Genomic DNA, 6,884 nt, shown 5'->3' on the forward strand with positions numbered 1-6,884 from the left:
GGGCAGCTTGGTGACAGCCTCTTGTGCAAGAGGTGAGACAGCAGCAGAGGCACAACATCCAGATAAGAGCACTTGTGTAACCAGCTGTGCTATTATATGTGGAGCAACACACAACGACTTCCTAAGAAAACTGCAGTGTGCTAACTAGATTACAGCTAACTGCACCACAGACATGTCAGACAGATACAACAGTAGATGCAGAGATATTAGGGGATTTCTATTGCTCTTTAATTTATTATGACACTTTTGTTATTCTTCTTGCTGGTTTTTATTTTATATAGATCTGAAAATAGATCGATGGATTATAGATGAAATATATAATGGCAGTACCTAGTGATACTGTAGCTTATGTATGAAAGTATAAAGGTATTTTAGATAAAGATACATGATAGGAATGGAATATGTCAGGGGAAAGTAAATCTATCTATCCCATATCTATCTATCTATCTATCTATCTATCTATCTATCTATCTATCTATCTATCTATCTATCTATCCCATATCTATCTATCTATCTATCTATCTATCTATCTATCTATCTATCTATCTATCTCATATCTATCTATCTCATATCCATCTATCTATCCATCTATCTATCCATCCATCCATCCATCCATCTATCTATCTATCTCATATCTATCTATCTATCTCATATCTATCTATCTCATATCTATCTATCTGATATCTATCTATCTATCTCATATCCATCTATCTATCTATCTATCTATCTATCTATCTATCTATCTATCTATCTATCTATCTATCTATCTATCTATCTATCTATCCATCCATCCATCCATCCATCTATCTATCTCATATCTATCTATCTCATATCTATCTATCTATCTATCTATCTATCTATCTATCTATCTATCTATCTATCTATCTATCTATCTATCTATCTATCTATCTATCTATCTATCCCATATCTATCTATCTATCTATCTATCTATCTATCTATCTATCTATCTATCTATCTATCTATCTATCTCTCTACCCTATGTTCCATTGCTCCATCAGTTGCTGTTTATCTAGAAAATATCTTGAGTATTAGAATATATTAACACAAGCGATTTTTCCGTCTGATTTTCAGACAAAAGAAAAACTGACCAAAATCTGGCAGAAATAAAGCATATTATTTCAAATGGTTTTATTGGCATTTGCAATTTTTTTTTAATTAGTAGAACAGACCAAGTAAAAAAAATGCAGTTTGTCATTTTTTTTGTCCATGGGTGCCATTAAAGAAAACGGATTTCATTAATTTGATGTGATTGCTATCCATTTTTATGCCATGTAACCATGGTAACCATAAAAGATGCAGTTCCACAGCAGCACTTTTTTCAAGGTGTATATTTTCCAGTCAAGCGAAATGGTTGCATGTCCAGACAGGGGTAGGATCCACTCCCCCAGACAAATCTACCCTAAGAAGAGTAACGGGCAGCAAATTTCAGGTGCAAAAATAAAACTTACACCCCATGGATGTCTCAGTATTCCTTCAAAGTCATAAAAACAGCGACGCTTCGACTGACCAACAGCAGTCTTCGTCAAGCTCGTTACTCTTCTTATGGTAACCATAAAAAAGTGTGCAGAACTTTAATTACATTACATAAAAATTGGATGCAAAACAGATGAAAAGTGTGCAGAAAATTCACAGACGCGCCAAAAAAAAAATCACTTGAAAATTGATCTGATTTTTCAGGACTGGAAAAAAAAACCCGCCCATGTGAATAGACCCTTAGCAGCAGCTTACTTTTCATGTTGCTACTTGTGCATAAATTTGACCCGAGTCTTTACTAAAAGTTGCGAAGAAGAAGAAAAGATCCTCCTCCTCCCCATCACCCCTGTCCTGTTTCTGCAGCCCCAGCCATGCACACATATTATAGGGCACACTGCCAGGTGAGTGCAGGGCATGGAAAGTTGCTAGAGCAGATGCCAGGGGATCCAGTGGCTGCTGTGTGGACAGGGCAGAGACAGCAGATACAGCTCCTCACCTTTATCACAGACATCACTGAGACTCTCATTTCCACAATCAGCTCCTCCAATCGCTGGCAGAAACCCGATTCATAATGTGCTAGTCCGGCAAAGAGTGCACTCGCCATGAGGCACCTATCACACTGTGCCATCTGCGGAACTGGGGCACCAGCACTTATCACACACACACATACTACTCTGTGGCTTGGGGACATCCTGCAATAATATGCAGATGTATACACATCTATATACATTGGATGGAGCCGGCACTGCCAGGACATAGACATCAGGCTGGAAACTACTCTGTATCAGTGCAATGTTCTGTGCAAACCGACTACAAAGTGGTAATGATTATTGTCATAGTAGTATAAGGAATCATTGTCCTACTAGTATAAGAGCCTATTGATCCTTTAGTCTAAATGCAGCCAACAACCGAACGACGAATGATAATCGTTCGCTTTGGTCCTTTTATGCAGGCATAAAAATCATCGTTGGCTCGTTCACTAATCATTCGGCTTAAACACTTCTAGTTCAGTCCTTGCCATTCACTTATACAGTCAATGTGAAAGACTGACTGATTTGTTGTTTAACCCTTTCCAATCCACTGTCTGACGTCTAAAGACATTCTGATTGAAGGCTGTACAGCTCCAATGTCAGAAGACGTCCAGCAGGGTATTCTTATTGTATATTACTAGTCACTCTGTTGTTGGGGGCCTCTCCAGCATATCCTATAGCACAATACTGGCTCTAGCCAGCAGATGGCGCCATTGTATAATAGCAGAAAGAGAAAGCCCCCTAGGAAAACCCTGAATCCAAAATTGGATTGCAAAGGGTTAAACAAGCCAATGATGTATCTGCCCGTATTAACAGAGGTCACGAGCGAACCAGCTAACAATAACGTCATTCACTGGAACAACAAATCAGCTTGTCTAAAAGAGCCCTAAATTTTATGGTCTGTGTATTATTATGCAAATTATGTTGCCTTTTGTTATACAAAATGCTACATTGCTTTCATTTATATGTTGTAAAGTGTGTTAAGTAAGAAGGTCCTCTTGTCTACAGATTGTCGGTGACCAGGAATACCAAATCTTGGAGTTCTAACTCCATACACACAAATATCTGATTTTGAAAGAGGTTGGGTAATTGACATGTTCCAAAATGGGGGCATCATATTATGAAATCTCCCGGAGGACTGGCTGTAGTACAGAGAGTGGTGACTCAGTGAAGACAGGAAGGCTCCAATACCAACCGACCTGGCACAGGTCCATGGAGAAGGACAACTCCACATGAAGACCACCAAGTTGTGGGGATGGTAGTTGCTGATAGACGGGCAACTACAGCACAGATTGGTTGGAGTCATCCCACGAACAACTGTAAACTGATTGCTTGAAGCTGGGTTGCATAATCTTCAACGTATCTGTTGGCATTTTGGAAGAAGGGCCCACCCTGTAGTGATATCAGAGGACCCCACAGGTTCAAGCCCTAGAGTCATGGTTTGGGGGGCAATCAGTTATGAGAGCAGGACAGAGCTGGCGGTTGTTTAAGGCGCAATGACTACCTTCCAGCATGTGGACAGAGTGGTACATCCTATTGTCATACCCTTCATCACCACCATCTAAAATGGTATTTTCCAACAGGATAATGCCTGTTCACATACTGAAGCCATCACAAAACACTCCGTGCAAGGTGTTATGACCATGGATTGGTCCATGTGGTCTCCATATTTATCCCTAAAAGAGCATGCTGATGATGTCATAGGTAGACTCATTACGTCACATGACCACCCACCACAAACTGCACAACACATAACTACATAAAGGGGCTTTGGGATGGAACAGTATCGTTCAAAAGAATGAAAGTGAACAACTATTAAAATGCGAGCCAACAACGCTTTCACTTTCACTCGTCGTTCATGAAAATCATAGTTGGCTCATCCACTTATTGTTCCATTTAAACAGCAAGTTCAGTCTTTCACATCCGCTTCTACAGTAAATGTGAAAGACTACGATACTGAATGATTATTGCGTCAACGAGCTAATGATGTATCTGCCTGTCTAAAAAAAATCCCAAATCATGCAAGCAGGAAGAGACATTCCCCAACAAGATATCAGAACACATTGATTCAGTACCTGCAAGGATCCGGGATTGCATAGGTGCTCATGGTGGGCATACTTCTTACTGAAACCTGTACTGAACAGTAATAAATTGAGATGAGCGAACGTACTCGTTTAGGGGGATTTCGCAATTGAGCACCGCTTTTTTCGAGTAACTGACTACTCGGGCGAAAAGATTCGGGGGGCACCGGGGGGGGGGGGGGGGGGGCGGTGTGGTGGAGCGGGGGGAAGCAGTGGGGAACAGAGGGGAGCTCTCTCTCTCCCCTGCCCACTCCCTTCTGCAACCCCCCGCTCACCCCCGGCGCCCCCCGAATCTTTTCGTCTGAGTAGTCAGTTACTCGAAAAAAAGCGGTGCTCGATTGCGAAATCGCCCTAAACGAGTACGTTCGCTCATCTCTAGTAATAAACATTGTCCAATTAATTCCTATTTGCAGTCATTAATTCTGGGTATGACTGTACATATCTACCATGTTTAATGGAATTCCATCCATACCTTCTGGGTGCAACACTATCAATTTCCACCAGTGTAATTACTATACAACTAATGCTAATAATATTCATTTTTAACATCACGTTAGTAAAAATACCATTAATAATTTGGTCATTATTAATCATAATATATATATATATCTCAATAATGTATAACAGCGACTTCTAGTAGTAATAACTGTTCTCCCCATGGTAGTATCAGTAACAATAATATTAATAATCCCTATCAATCATCACAATTATGACACCACTTAAACATGTTTGACCGGCTCCTGGAGAAGCAGAGGATCCTGTGGTGGGCGCAGGCGCTGCACTCATTTACAGGAGCTTCTAGAAATTTCTTGATTCAGTAATAGCTTATCTGACTCTATATATTGATGATATATGGACTGATTGTTTGAGGATGGATCCTTAGAATCATTTCCTATGGTGGATCCAAGGATCCTCAGTGCAACACAGTTAAGGCTATGATCACATGTGTGTTGCAGGCTTTGTAGCGCTAGTTTTTTAGGTAAAACATCATATGCCATGACTGAATATGATGGACCCCATTATAAGTCAGTGGGGTCCTTTGGGCACCATTAGTGTCCATCATGTGGCTTATCCTGCTCTCCATGACTATTGGTTCACTACTTGCATGATGGACAGAAAACTGTAAATATGAACGCAGATGGGGTTGTCCGGGACTTTTACTATTGATGACCTATCATTAGAATAGTTGATTCTTGTGGGTCCGCTGTTCGGGATCCCTGTTGATCATTCACCCTGTAGTCAGTGCCGCAGGCTGGGCATTCGCATTGGTGATTAGGGTTGGAAGTGTAATAGACTGCTTCACTACATGACCTTCTATTACACTTCCAGCTCATTGCGGTCAAAGCCAGAAGTTTAATAGGAAGCATCATTCCTATTGATTTCAATGAAAGTGAAGCCATCTATTATACTTCCAGCTCTGACCGCAGATGACGATATCTGGCAGCTCTGCACTGATTGTTTGCCAGACGATCAGTTGATCCTCACCGATCAACTACTGATAAGCTATCTTGATGATAGGTCATCAATAGTTGAAGTCCCAGAATACCCCTTTAACAATGATACATTGATACTTCTTGCATCCTACATCTGCCAATAGTGATTGATCCTACATTAACCCTTGCCAGAATCTATGTATTTCATCAGATGGAAAAAAGCATCAGTTTTAATCAGTTGAGTCAAAATTCTTTAAGGAGAACCTAACTTTGATAGACATATATTGGAACTTTGATCTCTTCAGGTCAATATGAAGTTTGGACATGAATGATCAATTATCCTTTAATGATAATTTGATTTATCAATGGAATCGGATTTTCAGATTAGGATTTACCTTTATGTCGCTGACCTTTGAATGGTGAAAGAATAGAATTGTGTAGAGTTATTACAATAACACACAACTGATCTTTTATATAGAACAGTGCCAACAGATGTGCAGATGGGAAGATCTGACTCATACCCAAGAGGTTTCAATCAGGGCAGATACAACCCAGCACAGTCAGATCTGTAACAGTGTGACCTGTTGAACCCGTCTTGATTTCTTAGCAAATCAACCATAACACCTGCAAACCCAGACAAAGTATATCATGGATCTATGTAATATATGATAGCATTTAGATCATGCAAAAAGTGGCAAAATGAGCTATTCTGTGTAGTAATTGTACAATATTACTCTTCTAAGCTCACATTTGTGTGCCAGACTTCTCCTGCTCTTAGTTTGTGGGATAGGAAATAGCTGCCCAATGTCCAGCAGTAGCATAGTCAGCCATGTTATTGGTTAAGGTCCTGCTCTTTCTGACACTTGGTCACCCAGATGGTCCTTTCTCTGCTCTCTTCTTGTCTCTCATTATGTGATAACCTTCCATTTCTCTTCCCTGTCACTGTAATTGATTGAATTACTACATGTAGAGCATGAAACACATTCTAGTGGTCTTTATGTGTGCATAGAGGATATTCTAAACCAATGTATCTCAACTCCAGTTCTCAAGTATTTTCAACTGGTCTTGATTTGAGGATATCCTGTAGAGAAAATACCCGTGACAATTTTGCAAGAACTGACAATAATTACAGTATAACACCTGTGCAGTACTAAGGAAATCCTGAAACCATGACCTGTTGGAGGTACTTTAGGACTAGAATTGAGAAAGACTGCTCTAGACAGATCAACGCCTCCAACCTAAATTAACAAATTAACAGTCTATGTACAATAGAGGCAATTCATGCAACGGCTGTAAGACCGCTAAAGGCCCATTTAAACCTAATGATTATCGCTCAAAAGGTGTCT

This window comes from Eleutherodactylus coqui, chromosome 3 (genome assembly GCF_035609145.1).
Source record: "Eleutherodactylus coqui strain aEleCoq1 chromosome 3, aEleCoq1.hap1, whole genome shotgun sequence".
NCBI classification, from domain to species: domain Eukaryota; kingdom Metazoa; phylum Chordata; class Amphibia; order Anura; family Eleutherodactylidae; genus Eleutherodactylus; species Eleutherodactylus coqui.